The sequence below is a fragment of the Rattus norvegicus genome, chromosome 7 (genome assembly GCF_021556685.1).
Source record: "Rattus norvegicus strain SHRSP/BbbUtx chromosome 7, alternate assembly SHRSP_T2T, whole genome shotgun sequence".
Classification (NCBI taxonomy): domain Eukaryota; kingdom Metazoa; phylum Chordata; class Mammalia; order Rodentia; family Muridae; genus Rattus; species Rattus norvegicus.
Genome location: NC_141540.1, coordinates 107323510 through 107342647, shown reverse-complemented (window position 1 = coordinate 107342647; position 19138 = coordinate 107323510). Strand labels below are relative to the sequence as shown.

The 19138-nt window shown below is 39.7% G+C and overlaps 1 protein-coding gene across 2 annotated transcripts in view; it reads left to right on the top strand.

Annotated features, from left to right (window-relative positions):
* The window catches only part of Kcnq3 (potassium voltage-gated channel subfamily Q member 3), a 298118-nt gene that overhangs the window by 235244 nt on the left and 43736 nt on the right, over positions 1-19138 (top strand).

The following is a 19138-nucleotide window of genomic DNA, read 5'->3' as shown; positions in this document are numbered from 1 at the left end:
ATTCTGCTAGAGACACTTACAGGCAATGCTTACTTTCTTCTCACCTAACATGCATAACATCAAAATGCACAGTATCTTGCTAGAATCCTCTCTTCATTTCTTACTCTGAAGAAACAAGCTACCATGAATTCCACAGTAACAGAGAATGAATTATGCCAACAACTCAAGAAACTGAGAAACTATTCTTCCCCAGCCAGGCTATGATATGTACCAACACTGTCTGATGGCTTGATTGAAACTTTGCTCTGACAATCTTGGCCATTTATACTAGATTGTCTACTCATATGTTACTGGAGATCAGGGTCTAAGAAAGGTATTTACAGGTGCTTTACTTCTTGCTCACAGAAGTGAAATTAGAGCTCAGAGAGATTTTTAAAGTAGCAAGAAGGGCTCATGTAAAGTAAATCAAGAGAATAGGTCGGACACACAGTCAAGAGAGTCAGTGGATCACAAAAGTGAGGGTACTTGTCTTATTTAGGTTAAGAGATACCATAACCAAGGTAACTCTTGTAAAAGAAAACATTTAATTGGTTCTTGCTTACAGTTTCAGAGATCCTTTTCTGGCCTCTCCCAGTGCCAAGACTTGGCTGCTCTCCATAACCCCATCATGTCTTCAAAACCAATTCCAGCTAGATGATTCTTACACATTATCAAGTCCAGCTGCTAGCACAAGGTTTAGCTCTGGAACACAGCTACTTTGTGCTCTCAGAAAACAAGTCCCAGAAGATTTCACCTCATTGTGGTACTGGTCTCTTCTTAATCACTGCTAAATTCTTAGCTCCAGCTAACCAGTATCAGTTGTCTTGTAACCCCTTCTACTTTCAACTATAATGTCAGAGCTACATGGCAAAAGCTACCAAATTCTGTTGCTTGCTGGGGCTGCAATATAGCCCCCTTGTTCTATTACACCCTTCACTGCCTAAGCTTGACTATCCTGGATCTTGCTCTATAAACTGATCTTGAACTCAGAGATCTACATCCTTCTATCTCCTGAGTACTTGGATTCAAGATGTGCACATCATGCCTGAACCTAAGCCTTTCTTTATCTTTTCAGAAGATCTTTATGAGTTCTGGATGTAGTTCATTCCAGATATAGTCAAGCTGACAACTAAGAATAATCATAACAGTATTCAAGGGCTCCATACTATTACTTTGGGCATCTTTTGTTGCATTTAAAGGGAGGGAGTGCTGGCTAATATGATACACAGTTTAGGTGGCTATGTATTTTAATTGACAGATTAAATTTTATAACCATTTCTCTTTCATACATTCTCCTTCCCTCAATGCATCTGATGTTAATCTTATGTATGCCCAATTTCATGTGACTATAAGATGTAAAAATAACATTTTCCCTGAGAGTTTACTTTCAGGACATGGTTTATCTTATTTGTACATGTACCTGTGGAATCTACCTTCTTATCCTTTTTTTGTTGTTGTTGTTTTAACGATGGAAATGTTTTTACTTTTTATTGGATATTAAATTTCAAATGTTATCTCCTTTCCCGGTTTCCCCTCTGGAAACCCCTTATCCCACCCCCCTCTCCTTGCTTCTATGAGGGTGCTCTCTACCTACCCACGCACTCCCACCTCACTGCCCTGGCATTCCCCTACACTGTGGCATCAAGCCTTCATAGGACCAAGGCTTCTTCTCTCCCTGATGCCAAACAAGGCCATCCTCTGCTACACTCCATGTGTACTCTTTGGTTCTTCTAAGAAGGACTGAAGCATCTACACTTTGGTCTTCCTTCTTCATGAGCTTCATGTGCTCTGTAAATTGTATCTTGCATATTCTGAGCTTTGGAGCTAACATACACTAACATACTAACATACACATAACTAACATCAATGAGTGCATATCATGTGTGTTCTTTTCTGATTGGGTTACTTAACTCAGGATATTTTTCTAGTTCCATCCATTTGCCTAAGAATTTCATGAAGTCATTGTTTTTTTTTTATAAAATGTAGTTTTATTTTATGTTACTCTGCTGTTACATAGGGTATAACATTTTCACAAGGCTTTTTTGGGACTCATTGTTTTTAATAGCTGAATAGTACTCTATTATGTAAATGTACCACATTTTCTGTATCCATTCCTCCATTGAAGGACATCTGGGTTCTTTCCAGCTCCTGACTATTATAAATAAGGCTGCTATGAACATAGTGGAGCATGTGTCCTTGTTATATGTGGAGCATCATTTGGGTATATGCTCAGGAGTGTTATAACTGGGTCCTCAGGTAGTACTACTATGCCCAGTTTTCTGAGGAACCGCCAGACTGGTGGTTGTACCAGTTTGCAATCCCATTAACAATAGAGGAGTGTTCCCCATCCTTTCTCCACATCCTTACCAGAATCTGCTGTCACCTGAGTTTTTGATCTTAGCCATTCTGACTGGTGTGAGGTGGAATCTCAAAATTGTTTTGATTTGCATTTCCCTGATGACTAAGGATATTGAACATTTCTTTAGGTGCTTTTGTGGCCATTAGATATTCCTCAGTTGAGAACTCTTTGTTTAGCTCTGTACCCCATCTTTAATAGGGTTATTTGACAGATATACTGAAACTAATAGAAGAGAAAGTGGGGAAAAGCCTTGAACACATGGGCACAGGGGAAAATTTCCTGAACAGAACTCCAATGCCTTATACTCTAAGATCAACAATAGACAAATGGACTTTATAAAATTGCAAAACTTCTCTAAGGCAAAGGACACTGTCAATTGGACAAAACAGCAACCAACAGATTCGGAAAAGATCTTTATTAATCCTACATCTAATAGAGGGCTAATATCCAATATATACAAAGAATTCAAGAAGTTAGACTACCTTCCTATTCTTGTAAGCAGAGTGTGTTTGAATAGAAATTATATGTGGTGGTCATTAAATTGAGGGGGAAACTTCCTCCATTGTTCAGAGTGGATATTTTTATGGTTCAATTCACCTGGGGGCAGGGTCCTGGGTGTATTGTTAAGAGGCAAGTATATGCCTATTATGTACAAGTAAGCATCACACCCTGCTAAATGTATTCATAGAAGAAGGATGTTCATGGCTCAAATAAAGTGGAGTCCCAGATTACTAAACCATTTCCTATACTTTCCTGCTTCACACAGACATCATTTTGACAACTAAGTAGTTTTTAAGCTGCTTATTATGTGTTTATTTTTTATACAACAGATGACACAAAATTCATATTATAACTACCAAGCAAAATGCCCAGAATCTTTCCCTTAAATAAGATTTGCGTAAGATCGAGTAAGACTGATGCTGTTCAGAGAGTAGCACAAACAGTAACAAGTTTAAAGTACATCCTCACATCCTTGACTACTGAGTTGCCTTCTTGTTTTTCCATGTAGTAGAGATAGATAATAGGAAGCTGGTCGTTAAGAACTTAGATGTTGTTAACCATCTTTCTAGGACCAGTAATAGGAGCCATGTCCACTAAGCATGCTTACTAGAAATAGTTGACTTTCTTGTAGGTCCATAAGTATTTTGAGGACAGGACTGATTTTTTACTCACTTCTGGCCCTTGGTAATGGGTGCAGTACTTAGTAAACATGTACTAGGTGAAAGGCTTGGCAGAGGAATATGAAACAGAGTCCAGGGAGTGAAGGAAATTGTTTAAAAAATTGCCAGTTATGGCTACTGTTTATAGAATCACATCTGGTTAGACAGATGTCTTCTCTACTATCCTAATGACCACATGATATGTGTGGGACTTTTTTCCTTGTAATCTCCTTTCACCTTGGGGACTTGAAGCCATTAAATGTTTCTAGTCTAATGAGCTTTGCAAATGAAAAAATGAATAATCTGTGCTTGTGCCCTGATTGTGGAAAACAAACTAACAAAACAGCACAAAACCAAAGCCTTACTTTGTGTCCATGTGTGCGATTCACAGATGAAACAGTGCCTCCATTTGTAAAGAGGAACAAATAGGGTAAGACATTATAAGGTAGCTATACCATTGGGTTGCATCTGAGAGGACCAATTATTTATGTCTGAATAAATCTCCAGAGCATGGTAAGAAAAGTCACATGCCAGTTACATGCTAGCATTTCCCCATTGTCTTTATCCAGAATGCAGGTGAAAAGGGCCAGAGCCTGATTTGGCTGCTGTAGATGTGGAGGAAGTAAGGTTTACATCAGAAAACTTCATAACTATTGAGAATACCAGCTACCTCTCCCACAGAACCTCACAGCTGGAGGTTCCTAAGAAATCTTTAGTTGTTTGGTAGGAGACTAAAATGCAAAGTCCAGGTGCCATATTGTATTTTTAAGCTGTTAAGATATTTACCAGGTGTAAAAAACTGGTCAGTCTCAGTGGAGCTGAGATGGAAACAGGCTCCTTATCTGCTCTTTTGGACAATGGAAACTTGGGTGATCTTTATAAGAGCAGTGTGGTAGAATACATCAAGAATCTGTGTACTGCGTGAAACTCAAAATGTGAATGCTTCACTCCTTCTTTAAAAGGGGAACAAGAATACCCTTGGCAGGGAATAGAGAGGCAAAGATTAAAACAGAGACAGAAAAAACACCCATTCAGAGCCTGCCCCACATGTGGCCCATACATATACAGCCACCCAATTAGACAAGATGGATGAAGCAAAGAAGTGCAGGCAGACAGGAGCCAGATGTAGATCTCTCCTGAGAGACACAGCCAGAATACAGCAAATACAGAGGCGAATGCCAGCAGCAAACCACTGAACTGAGAACAGGACCCCCGTTGAAGGAATCAGAGAAAGAACTGGAAAGCTTGAAAGGGGCTCGAGACCCCATATGAACAACAATGCCAAGCAACCAGAGCTTCCAGGGACTAAGCCACTACCTAAAGACTATACATGGACTGACCCTGGACTCTGACCTCATAGGTAGCAATGAATATCCTAGTAAGAGCACCAGTGGAAGGGGAAGCCCTGGGTCCTGCTAAGACTGAACCCCCAGTGAACATGAGTGTTGGGGGGAGGGCAGCAATGGGGGGAGGATGGAGAGGGGGAGGGATTAGGGGGATGTTGGCCCGTAAACCGGGAAAGGGAATAACACTCAAAATCTCGAAATGTAAATAAGAAATACTCAAGTTAATAATAAAAAAAAAAGAATCTGTGTACTGCATTAGTTACTTGCCTTATTCCTGGGACAGCCTACCATGATCAACTGAAGGAAGGAGATGTTTGCTTCTTTTGGCTCACTGTTCCAAAGCATAATCCATCACTGTGGGGAAGTCACAGCAGCAGGAGTTTGAGGCTGCTGGTCACATGTGATCAAGTCAGGAAGCAGAGGGAGATGATTGCTTGTGTTCAGCTAAGTTTCTCCTTTTTATGCAGTCTGGGACTGCAGACTATACAGTGGTGCTGCCCACAAGCTAGATGAGTCTTCCAAGGTCAATTAACATAATCCAGATAACCCCTCAGAGGCATGCTCATAGGCTTACCTTCTAGGTGATTTTGAATCCTATCAAGTTAATCATCAGTGTTAACCGTCACAAATGTTTATGATGCCTAGATGTTTAGTAAGTGTAGCCACAGAACAGGAAAGCAGATTCAGTGTTCTTCAAATACATGTGCCAACAGGGAATAGGGTTCAAGATGTTTTTATAAATATCAAAACAAACAAAATAAAGACAGAAATCAAGGCGTTGTAAATGTATACTTTGTGGATCCGTCAGGTAGGCAGGTGAAGCTAAAGCAAAAAAAAACTCAACTGTAAGTTGCAGATGATATTGGAGGACCTGGGAGCTGAGGGAAGCTAGTCATCTGTTAGTACCTTCCAGGGGAGTTATCTGATAGTCAGAAAGATATTAGGTCAGTCTCAGTGGTGGGTGATGAATGACTATTAAGAGGACTGAAGACAACAAGATAATTTGGTTCTGAATCTGGAACATTCCAGTTCATCATCATCATCACAAAGTCTAATCAGTCAGCCTTGTGATACCATAACCTAGGTAGAGCTGTTTCTTTCCCTAGGACCTTAAATTCAGAAAGATATTACAGACCTTTTCTGTAAAGACTTGATCTTTAACAAACAAGAACTAGATGCACAAGCATTTTCCATTGCAGATTTCATCAGAGCCCAGACTTGGATGCTACCTAAATAGCTGGCAATGAGGGGATGGTTATACATATTTTAGGGCTCCGATGTCACAGAATGCAGCTCTTTCATTAAACATGATTGTTTTGAATATTTTATAATCAAGCAGAAGGATATTTATTCTTTAATAAGATAAAATGCTGAATGCAGCATTGTGACAATACAAATTTGTTTATATATATATACAAATATATATATTTTATAATAAATATATATACAGTCCTTTGGCCAGAAAAATGAATGTAGTTGATTAATTAGGTTAGATTTCAATATGATGATTCTCTGATTTTTACTTCTATGTTTTTCTTATTCTTTTGCTTTCCAATGTCTTTCATAATATGTTTGAATTCAAAGACTTAGACCAGCTTAGAATCAAGTCCACTGCAGACTTGTAAAGAAACTAAGAATGTATCAGCAGTTGGAATTCTTTTGCCTTCAGTGGGGACCATAGAAGCTAGGAGGTCAGCAGAACCAAGGTGACCCAGGGCAGGTACTCTGGACCAGATACTGCAAATCCTAGTGCTCTCTTGGGATATCTGTCCTCCTGCTTGTGATGACATGAAACAGGGCTAGGGAGATAATGCCGATACCTTCTCTGTGCATCTGCCCTCTTTCTATTTTAGTTACTCTATAACAACAGAGGCAGATCATATGCTTACCTTTCCTTTCCTGTATTACCTTCTCATTGTCTAAAACCTCTTTCTTGCCCTCCAGGGAAGAGCAGCAGATCTTTTCCAGACCCAGGGGTGATTTTTACCCTTGATACTTGGCTTATATGGTCTCTGCTCTGACTTTCTAGGATACAGTACTGTATCCATTGCCTGCTGTCATGCTGATACTGCAATTCAACTACATTGTTAACATCCTTACTTACCACAACATCTGTTAGGGGCTACACATCCTCTCTCATGAGTCTCTATTACAGTCACACAGAATAGACAATGCGTGCTACTATCACTTTGAAGTTAAGGCAGTTGAGGCTCAGAGAAATCAAATGGCACTGTCTTTTGCACACTGACTAGAGAGAGACAAGCAGCAAGAGCAGAGTCTCACTATGAATTTATTTTCTGGCTAGGTAGTATGCTACTTCTATTTTCCTGACTTGTGTATAGACAATGCTACCTAAATTAAATGACCAGGTAGATGTTATACAGGCTTTAAAAAACATTCTCTTTAGACTTGGCATCATTCTAACAGGAAAGAGATCTTAACCTCTGGAAATACTGTCCGGTGTGTATCAAAGAATGTTTTGTTTTTAGAGTTAACTGGACTTTGTAGTCTATAGATTTTTAAATGACATCATTGTTTGTCTACCTTGTCATGTCTCACATACACTTGTAAATAAGGCATACTGGAAACCTCTCCTTCTAGCTCTTACTGGACACTGAACATACCCTCCCCAGATCTGTGGTATAATGTATCCTATGAAATATCTTGATATTGTAGTCTTCATGACAGTAGGCTCAGTAGTTTTCTTCCCACCTCCTGGATCACCTTTTCTAAATGAACCCTCCCCCCAAAAAAATTGCAATTATTTTCTCCTGAGTCATCACTATGAGATTTGTAAGGTGGCATACATAGTACATTGGCTAAAGTTGACATAAAAGAATTGACTGAAATGTAGTCATTGAGCAAGACTAGAAGGGCTAGGAAGATTACAGGATGGACATGCTCTCCTGCCTCTCTTTATGTGTTCACACAGGCATTTCACCAGCTTGGTTTCATAAGCAAGGACACTTCTTAGAAGTGAAACAATTGTGATCAAGTGTGCAGGGTTAGGAATGTGATTCAGTACTGGAACCCTGGTCTGCCTGAGTCCCCAGAGCCTTGCTTTCTAAGAAATCAAGTAATCCAAAACCTAAAAAATTCTGTGAGCATGAAGCATAGTGGGAGGAGTAAGGAGGGAAAGAAAGGAGCTGAGCCAGCCAAAGGCATCAGTGAATGTGGAGGCCAAGCATGATAAGGAAGAGGCAGAGAAAGATGAGTGTGGTAGATAGAGTGGATAGGTTAAGGTGCTAGGATGCTAGAGACCACTCAAGAGCCTAGATTGATCCAAGGGAAATGTGATGGTGTTGGCAAGGGCATTAGGCATGTAACAACGAGCTGCTGCACATCATGGGTATGAGAGTGAGAGGTATTGGGAGACACAAAAGTCCCTTAGTTGGAAATATATTTTCTTACTTTCACATCTCTAGAAGAAGGAAGAGAGATATCACAATGGCTAAAATAACTTAACCAGAAGTTTCTCCTTCTTGGACATTCATACAGCTATAATGCCTTACAGTTGACAGTGTGTGAAAGATGCTGAAATATAGGTTAGTGTTATTTGGGAGCATTCTCCAAAGACGATGCCCAGATGGACTTAAAAAAAACAATTATTTCCAGCTACTGAGAATTTACATGTTCTCCAGACACTGTTTTATTATGATGATGAAAATAATAATTCTATTCAAAGTAATGATTTTTAATATATGTCAAGCACTAATTTAATGTCTTCGGTTATCCCCAATTTAAGGTACATTCATTATTGCTATAATTCTTGAAGATACTAAAAATAAATGTGAGATATTGGTAAAGCAGAGAAATTAATGTACCTAGTCAAAGTTACACAATAATCATTGAGGTCAGAATTTAATCTTAGTACCTCTTTGCCTCCAGGTTTATGCTCCCAATTATGAATAATTTGTAGGTGGACATGCCTTTGTCAGCAAACTGTGAGGAAAGTGGCATTTATTGAGTACCAACTACTTGTCAGTAAGGATGTTACAGCTATTAACTCCGAATATACTGACAAGACAACACCTCATGCTACTCCCCATGAAGATTCAGAAGACACTGAAAAGAGACTCTGGCATGTCCAGTTCATCTTTGGAACCCTAGTTTTCTATGATGGTAATTCCCCATAATTCTTTGTGGTTCATTAAAATTTTGCTTCAAAGATCAATGTGGTACCCAATTAGTGCCATGTAGGTGCAAGCCTAGGGCAGCAATGGTGGATGTAAACATTGCTGTTATATTTTTAAAGTACTGAGAGGAAAAAACACTCAAGAAGTGTTTTAGTCTGAATCTCAGCTTCTTGAGAGGTTGAAGCTGAATGATTACAAATCCAAGGTTTGACCAGCAGATAGCCCAAGGAAATGTAGGAGACTTAGGACATGAAATGGAAGGGGTATGCTAGAGTGAATGAAAGAACTGGATGGAAAAATGGGAAGGGTGGCTACAAAGGGAAAATGGAGAATGATAGACTCTTCTCCTTCAGTGGGAAAAACTGCTTGGTGGTAGAACAATTGCCTAAAACCAAGAACCCTCTGGGTTCAATGGAAGAAGGAAAATAGAAGGAGGAGGGAGATGGGGAAGGAGAGAAAGGAGGAAAAAGAAGAGGAAGGTGGGAAAGGAAGAGGTGGTGGGGAGTATGGAGGAGGAGGAGGAAGTAGGAAAAGGAGATGTGAAGGCAAGGGAATAATTCACCATGGTGACATACCAGGAAGTTTGTACAGATGTTTTTAGTGGCTGATATACTGTGCAAACCCTGATATAATCTTTGTTCATCATTTGTGTTAATTTCTTCAATGAGCTCTTCACAAAATGTGGATACGTACGTTTTATTCATGTAGTCATTTTTCAAAGTATGCTGTAGTTAGCAAGGGCATTTTAGGATTAAGTCTTCTATTTTAGGTTTATTGTTTTTCTGTATAGCATCAGACATGTAAATTGTCCTGAGATGATGCTATTCATTTGCTGGCACATTCTCTTGGAGAACTGGAATAATAAATATTCTCAGCACAATTATTACATCAGAAGATCTCTATTGCAGCTACTCAATTTTCATGCTGTGTTACAAAAGCAGTCATGACAGGTGAGCATGGCTGTAATTCAATCTAACTTTACAGAAATTAACAGTGGGCTATATCTGGTCTGAGGACCAGTGTTTGCTACCTGTTAACTCAAATAGTAAAAATCTGTACTACCTTACATGTCTGTGGGTTAGATACTCATGTGCATGCAGAGTAATGTTTGGCCAGGTATTGTTATTTATATTATCTTTCTTTCTCTTTTCAAGAACACAAAAGCTTTTAACAACAATCATTTTTAATATACTGTTAAATAGGTGCTCAGTATAGCCTTTACTAGCATAAGAAAAATAAAACTAGTGTTTGATTAGTATCCTATTAGTGCCTAATTCTAGGCACATTGACATGTTTACACTTTTGAATGATTAGCATTTGACCACCCAGCTGTCCCATGATATGAGATTGGAGGGGAGCATCTTCACTGTACTCAACAGGGTTCTTCAACATTACCTGGTTCCTGAGCATGTGGGACTTACATATTGATTTGGGGAATTACACCATCTCCTTTCTAACTTCATTTACTTTTTGCTATTATTATTTTTATTATCAATACCATGAGTCTAATTACTACTGACAATATGTGTACAGGTGTGGGCCTATCTACCAAGGCATAGGCACACTACCAGCAACCACATGGGGTATGGCTATAAAAAAAGCTAAATTTATATAACATTACATGACTTCACATTTTATTAGTTCAAACTTCTGAGAGACAAGAACTGCAATGGTAAATTTTGCTTGTTAAGTCAATGAAATTGAGAAACAGGTTAGTGAAACACATCTCTAGTTATGTCTGTAAGAGCATCAGCAGAGAAAACTACTTTCTAGAGGGAACTAATCCCTCAATGGATTCATAATATGGTAGCATTATTGAAGTATATGAAATAAGAAGTGAGACTAGGTAGAGAAATTAGGTAGAGAAATTAGGCAACATCTTGTCTTGGGTCCTTGCAACATTTCTTCTCTTTTTCTCCACTACCCTGTGCTAAACAGATCATCTCTAGCACACACGCCCATGCTGTTCGGCCCAAATGCATAAGGCCAAGCAACTATGAACCAAACCTCCAATGCTAAGAGCCACAATAAATGACCACTCCTCCTTACATTGCACTCTCAATGTTTTGGTTGTAGAATTTAAAAAGAATTAATACAAAGACTATGGGATGTTTAAGACCTTTCATGGACCAGTTGGTTTGTCGTCAAACCAACTCACTCAAGAACATCCTTTGCTATTCCATTGTATTTCAAACATCCCTCAATCAGTTGTGGTAGCCCATTGTAAGTTTGAGGCCAGCAAACAATGTGTATAGTGACCTGGCTTGATCAATCAATTAGTCATCAGCTTTCTCATCATTTCCATCAACCATCATACAATCCTGCATACTTTGCAAGCTTGGCCTTTTTATTTTGCAAATGGTTTTGACTGAACTATTCAAGATGTCCTCTGAGGTAGCAGAGTCTGATCTGCAAAGCCATGACACTTCTATGATGATTGTTAATCACACCAGCCTGGAGCCCATATTAGGGAAATATCTTTCCTAATATGAGCTGTTTTTATGCTGTCTGAGATCTCTCAGTGCCAAGACTTGGGTAAAGAGCATTCAGACAGCAGAGATCCTCTTGTTTGTTACTCCTGTTTTATAGATAATGAAGTGTGATTTCGGGAAACTAAAATCTACTCAAGGTCTTCTCATTGCAGGGACAAGATTTACACCCAAATAAATGTGCATTAAATCTCTTTCTGTGTAACACCCTGGCCCAAAACATACTCTCACATGTGAGAGATAATTTCTCTTTCCTCTACACCGTCTTTTCTTCCTCTTCCTTTTCTTCCTTTTTTCATATCTCTCCCTAATCTCCTCCTCTTCCCTTTGCTTCCCTCTGTATTAGGAGTTCAGGTATGATTCTCAGGATAACACCATAAGCCTGGACTTGAGTCTCATGTGAAGAATCAGCTAAAGAAGGTTCTCTATCAAAATCCATTTAGTGACTGTTTGGAGACACCAGTCCTTGAACGGTCCAATTTTGTGTGGATGGTGCTTTTAGTTCAATTCCATGAAGGTATCTCTAGTCTAACAGCTTGCTTCATAAAAGCAGAGTCTGCAGAAAAATAGAATTCAGAGTCCTTTAAAATCTAATCACAAAAAATAGCGTCCCACCCCCTTCCCATACTTTATCCACTAGAAACAAGTCTTATCCTCTTTTAAGCAGTGGAAATTCCCCATGAGTGTCATTGGGCCATCCTGGGGTCAGCTTGCTACAGTTCTACTCCTCAGTCTTTTAATCATTCCTTTGTTACCCTGGATTTTCAGGGAAACCTAGCAGGTGCTTGTGGTCTTAAGAAGATCCATAAAATATAACCATGCATCTCACTGTGGCATCTAGAAGCCTGATATGCAAATTTTGGATGCCAAATGAAACTGCTTTGTTGATAACGCAACTTTATATTCAATAAGGAAAACAGATACCACAGTTGAGGCAATGTGGATATGGAAGTACCTACCTAATGGCTCCTATCACCATCCCACAGGGAGACACTTTGTGATCTGTCACAAAAGTTAGGACAGCACTGCCTTTATATGGAAGTATCCAGAGTCAAAGGAACATGGGCATGCTAATGAAATTGGTGTGTATTTCATCTGTCATTGTTGTAGAAGAGAACAGAGCTTCCTGGTCTGGAGAAAGCTGATAATCTTATCCCCATGCAGAAGTCACAAACCTCCAAAAATATGAGTTTCTTATAGAAGGTTGAATGTATCTGAAAGGCTCTTTAGAAATAATCAACATGTAACTCAGGCTGGTGTAGACAAGGCAGTCTGTGATGGAACTTATACACAGCCTTCCTGGGACTTCTTTTAATTTCTAGTGGATTTTCCAATTTTAAATAAGTAATTTTGGGAACTTGATGAACTATCAAGTGAGTCTGTTAGCTATGTGGGACCTAGGTTCTCGCATGACTCATTAAGCTAAATTTCACTCCTGTAGAAGCTAGCGCATGTCAGATCAGCATGCTGTGACAAGCATGACATTATGTAACCCAAGAGCATTCTCTCAATTACTTTTTACAGCAGCCTGAATTAGGAGCTTGTGTCATTGCCACTTGCAAGTGATGAAACCATCCTCATGCAACTGGTAGCACAGTTGATATCTGAACTTGGATTTTTTTTTTCATCTCAAACACATAAAAATAGTCCAAAAATACCTATTGTGCCATTTCTCTGGGTTGCATACTTATCATATGTAGGTATGAAAACATAGAGAGAAAAAAGAGCTTCCCCATGCTTATAGAGAGTAGACAGCAGAGCTGAAAACAGAATGAAGACAAAATTGCTTCAGCTATTGTCTTTTGCCAAGAGCTTAGCTCTCGAAAGGAAATCATAGAATCCTTACTGCATTAGAACAATCTAAGATGTGCTATGCTTTTTATTGGATGCCCAGAGCTTAGAATGGTCAGCCATATCAAGGGATGCACAATACTATGAAAAGTAAAAAACAAAATCCTATGTGAATGATCAGAAGAGTTTTTCCTGTTACTGTTGGAGAGCAAAAGATGAAGTACAAGCTCTTAAGACACAAATACGGTCCACTCTTAGTCCAAATATGTAACAAGTGATCATACAGTAGTTTGTTGAGGGAAGGACAAACATCATAATAAAGGAAGTGACAGATCCTCAGATCATTTAAATACATCCTTGGAAGACAAAGTTTACATCAATGGGAAAAGAGGAAGATAGTAAGTTAGGAGAGGAAATAGAATTCAGAGAGTCTTCTATGTTTTAATTAAATTTCAAATCTGTTATGGTTAGAAAGATAAAGAATGAGAAGACAAGCATAGGAAAGCCTAGTATATTTTGGAGTTCTGTTGTTGGTTATGCATTTGTTTATAACTTCTAAATCTTCTTAATCGATTGACACTTACTTGCCTGTAATACTCTCCTTGGCCTCTCAAAGCAATTTTCTTCTTCATTTCAGCTTTGAGATCTGATATTATTATAGCTGATTCTACTGCATTTTGATTACTCTCCAAGGGAAAGTATTTTCTGTCTTTTCACTGACAATAGATTTGGGCCTATGATGCAAAAGTGAGTTTCTTGTAGGTAGCATACAGTCGGATCATTCCTTTTATCCATTCTGCTGTTGAATGATCTGATGTGGGAGAGTCGGATCTCCTTGCTAAAGACCTGGGACCTGATTGGTCTACTTAAAAAAATGAGAAAGGGTATTTGAAGAGTAGAGGAGGCAGGAAAGGAAAGGAAGTGATGTGGGTACTCTCCTTGGTCTCTTTTCTTTTCATCTCTCTGTCTCTAGTCCTTAGATGATGCTGTACTTTATCATAACATGTGAACACTGCTCTGCTTAGCTCAAGTATGCACTGTTTTGGTCAAGCTGAGATATCACATCAGTTCACAGGATGTTCCTTGCTTTCTTTAATTGCAGTCCTGCAACTTTTAACACAAGACAAAAAGAAGTAATCACTTTGAATCCTTTTAAAATTATTCTTTGTAATTTTTCCATATGTACTGTTAGATGCTGACATTTAATGACATTGTTTTGAACTATTTGAACCTCGGAGATAAATAGTATATGATACATTTGAGCAGAGAAAATGAGTTCCAGAAAGAAAAGGGAGAACATAGGTCAGATCTTAAAAAGCAAACTAGACACCCATCAAATTTAAATTGCTCAAATTTTCCTGGATTTAATGAAAGGCAACACATTCTAACCATGTTAAGGAAGAGTGCGAGTCTCATCAAAGCCCTGTCCACTGCATTGAACAGAAAACAAAGAATGGCATTGTAGGAGACAGACTAAGTTGAGAGCAGAAGATTGGGGTATTACCTTCACTCTGCAGGAGACATGCTGTGCTCACATGCTTACCTGAGCATCTGCTGTACACAATTTCTTCCTGTACAATAAAGGAACAAGAAGAGGCTTCTCAGGCTTCCTTGAATGCTGTGGTTGCTAGAACCTGGGTGGGGAATCATAATCAGAGTCAGGAGAAGGAAACAATAGGGAAATAAGAGTATTGCTTATAAACTCATGTCCATGTCTCTAGAGGATGGCACATTCTTAGTCCTGTTTCTTATCTAACAAACATTACCAGTTGATAATAGCATTTCCTCCAGGTAAGTTGGCAGCAGTTTAAATCCTGCATTCCAGGCAGTCTTGACCAGTCCATACTAGAGTTTACAAGATAATCAGTCATTATTTTGAGGCCTTGACCAGTTGGGCTTTAATTAATACATGTGGATATATATATATATATATATATATATATATATATATATATATGTGTGTGTGTGTGTGTGTGTGTGTGTGTGTGTGTGTGTGTGTGTACTATATGCATATATACATACATAGATATTTTGTATATCCAGATTTTTAGAACAGTGTAATCTAGTTATTTGATTTTGTTGTTATTGAATCATTTGAGTTCTTTACATAGTGTAGACTTTATTATTAACTCTTTGTCAGGTGTATAGTTTCAAGAATTCTCTCACTCACATAAATGATTGTCCTTTTACTCTTTTGTCCCTTTGCCAATTTTGGTTTGACAGTTTCATTTGTTTGGTCTGACAGTGCTCTCTGCATTGGAAGTATTTCATCTGCTCAAGAGCCAGGAGCCATGGCAGTGCCTCAAGTCAGGTCAGATGTGAGGGAGACAGCCACACCCACTCTATTAATTCATTCTGCCTACACCTGCCTAGGGTGCAGGCCATTCATCACTTTCAGTGAAGGGACTCTAATGATAATCCAGTGTGCCCACTGATGCCCTGGCCTTGACAGACATTTTGGAGCCACCAAGGATGGAAAATTGCCCCAAAGTTTCTGAAAGTAAAGCAGGACCAGCATGGTCCCTGATCTAAGACTTCCAAAATGTGGGAGCCCAGAGGAGCAGAAAGGGAAATGTCCTTCCAGTTAAATGTGCTGGCCAGGTGCCTTCATTCACTGGGTGGATTCCCTGCAATTTCTCCATCAAGGTCTCTTATTAGATCCCAGCAAAGGGGAGTCTCTTATTCCCTTGGTGACACTGTCACCTGGACTTGGAAGCTCTAGCCTTATCTATATAAGTATATATATATATATATATATATATATATATATATATAGATATAGATATAGATATAGATATATATAGATATAGTAGTGATTCTTCCATGCTTCCCCCAATGTTCTCAGAAAAAATAGAAACGACCACATGGAAATGACAACATACACATGAGCATTTTCCACCTCCTTTCCTCTGTGTCGTGGATGGTCCTCCTTTACCTCCTTATCTGAAAGACTGCCTGTGTCTCCCTGTTGTTGCCTGGTAGAAGTCTGGTACTAAGCAGACCTGGACTTGAGTATGCACTGAGCCTTGGACTGGTCATCTGAGCCATGTAGTTCAGAACTGTGCAATTCAGAGTTCCCTTATGTGTTTCTCCCCTGACTTCTTTAGCTCTGGCTTAGATGAAAGATGATAGGGGATAAGGAAGGAATTCTGAGGGAGAACCATGGGGACAACTGTGCCTGGGGGAAGGTGCTTGAGTACAGCATTGAAACAGACCAGCATTGCTCTCAAACACAGCCTGGAATTATGGAGAGAAGAATCCTCCTGGGTCTCCTAAAAGATTTCTTCCCAAATCTCTTGTTCTGGGCCTGAAGATGCAGAGTGAAGGGGGAGGATGTGAGCACAGAGCAAAGGAAAGTGGGGATAGGGTGGAGGAAGAGACACTGGGTGAGCATGGTAAGGAGAGGGAAGGGAAATGAACAGGAAGTGTTGTAGACAGGGTGCACAGAGTGGCAAAGGGCAGAGGAGAGGAAAAAAGAAAGGTTAGTGGAGCATCTAGAGAGTACCAGACAAAGAAGCGTGGAGGGCAGGTGCCGCTGTGGCCCAGACACATCTGGCTTCTGTCAGCCTGGCTGACAGAAGCTGACTGCTGAACTCGAGCTATTTTAAGGACAGTTTGAACTTTTCAAGAAGCTGAAAATGTCGTCCCTTCTCGGGGTTAGAAGACCTTCCTGGATGATTTGAGTTTCTTCAATTATTGGTCTTTCTCAAGTCTCAGAAAGTAGATCCCAATGATGCTGGTGCCTAGCTACTTGTGCGGTTGTTGGCTGCCCCCTGCTGGCTTAATCTGGGTTCTGCATGCTGCAGGCTGATCGGGAACTAGACTGAAGCTGGATGGTGGAATAAAGGTGATTTCTCCACCTCCTCTCCCACAGTGTTAGAGGTCCATGGAATAATGACCTTTCTCATAAAATTTAAACTTGGATTTTGATTGACATGATATAGAGTTTCACTTGGACTTCAAACTCAGCACATTCTCATGAAGCTTCTAATCTTCTTGGGCCCGAGGCCACCACATACCCTTCGGACATCTGTTTTGCTATATCCTAGCAACAAGACCCTCAGTGTCCTCCTCTTGCTCTTCCCCATCACCCTCTTCAGTCCTGCTGAGATCATCAGGAGGTTTCTCTTTCAGGGGAATCTTATCAGCTCAGCCCTTCTCCTTTGCCAGCCCTGACAGCAATCACTGACCACAGCCCTCGCTGAGCTGACTACAGATGTAGATACAGATATTTCCATCGTCCATTGTTGATGTGTACTAGGATGCTCTGTGAATGTCCAAGTGGTAGATAGAACCAAACTATTCATACTGTACGTTTCTATATATGCTGCATGCCTGTAATAAAAATTAATTTACAAACTAAGCACATCACAAAGTTAATAGTCATAATCAACCCGGAGTAGAACATTAATAATAAGATAATTTAATACCCATCAATGAGTGGTTTCTGGATTTTGCTTTTAATATTCTCAGAGTAGTCTAACGATGAATGACTAAAACCACAAAAAGCAAACAACAGCCAAAGGGAAGCTGTTATATGTACATACTGTGTGTGTGCACATGTATGTACATTATGTGTCTCTATTATATGTCTCTGTGTGTTCACATATAGTACTAGGGATTAAAGCCAGAATTTACACATGCTAAGCAAGTCCTCAATTAATACATTGTGTGTGTAAGTACCACGTATGGGTATCATATGTGTGTGTGTTGCCAGGGTTTGAAACTAGAATGTGACATATGCTAGACACATGATCATATAACCTGTATGTGTATGTGGACATACAAGCCTGTGTGTGTGTGTGTGTGTGTGTGTGTGTGTGTGTGTGTGTGTGGTCTGTGTCTTTAATTCCAGCAACAGGGAATTATGGAATTCACTTCGATGCCTTCCTTAAGCATCTCTAGGTTACTTAGAGCTCTGAGCCCTGGGTTAGTCACTAGATATAAACAGGACCTGGTACAGCCTCTGCTATCCAGGAGTTGAGTATAACAGGCCAAGCATCACAGACTATATGGTCATCCAACTGTGAAAGTTAGATGCACGTGGCCGTTTCCCATCCCACATTGAATTTTCTACCATTCTGTACAACAAATTGCCACTATCTTGATGGCCTGTAGCGATATCATTTTTTTTCTGTAGCACATAGTTTCTGAGCATCACTGGTCTAGTTGGGTCCTATGCTGAGGCCCTTTTGAGGCTAGTAAGAGATTCTGTGGCTCTGGTATGTATAGATGGGGATCCATGCAGTGTGGCAGTCTTAGGCATGACTATCTAGTGGGTTTTGCCTTATAATGAAGAAAGCAAAGGAGTGAGTCTTGATGTCTGCTTGTACTTGGGTGAAGCATTCTTACAAGGGCATGATTCACAGGGAATAACCATGCACATCTTGTGGAGCCATCCCCATGTTTACATGTGTACCAGATAAAATATTGAGAAGCGTCTCAAAGGCTCCTACTTCTGCTACAGGAATTCAACTCTGGGACGCCAGGGTTTCATAGTACACCAACTCAGCCTTGGCATCCACTTCCATGTTCAATGCCAACTGAAGGCGAATCTCAAAGAGCTGAGGTTGGTTGATGCTTAATGTTGTAGAACTGAACATTTAACATTTTACATAATATTGGTCTTTAAAATCCTGCAGCAGGAGGATGATACCACAAAATTCATGCGAGTCACTCTAAGGATGATGAACTGGCATGTGTGAAGTGGCAGGTGATGGGTGCCAACCAAATGTAGTGGGGAGATGTGCTGATGTTGACACCATCAACACCATCATCACCCTCACCATCCCCTGAAAAGAGGATTTGTGGCTTGGAGTAGGTAGGTTTTACTTAAAAGTTGAAGTTGCTCATTGTTTCAAATAAAAGACCTAACAGA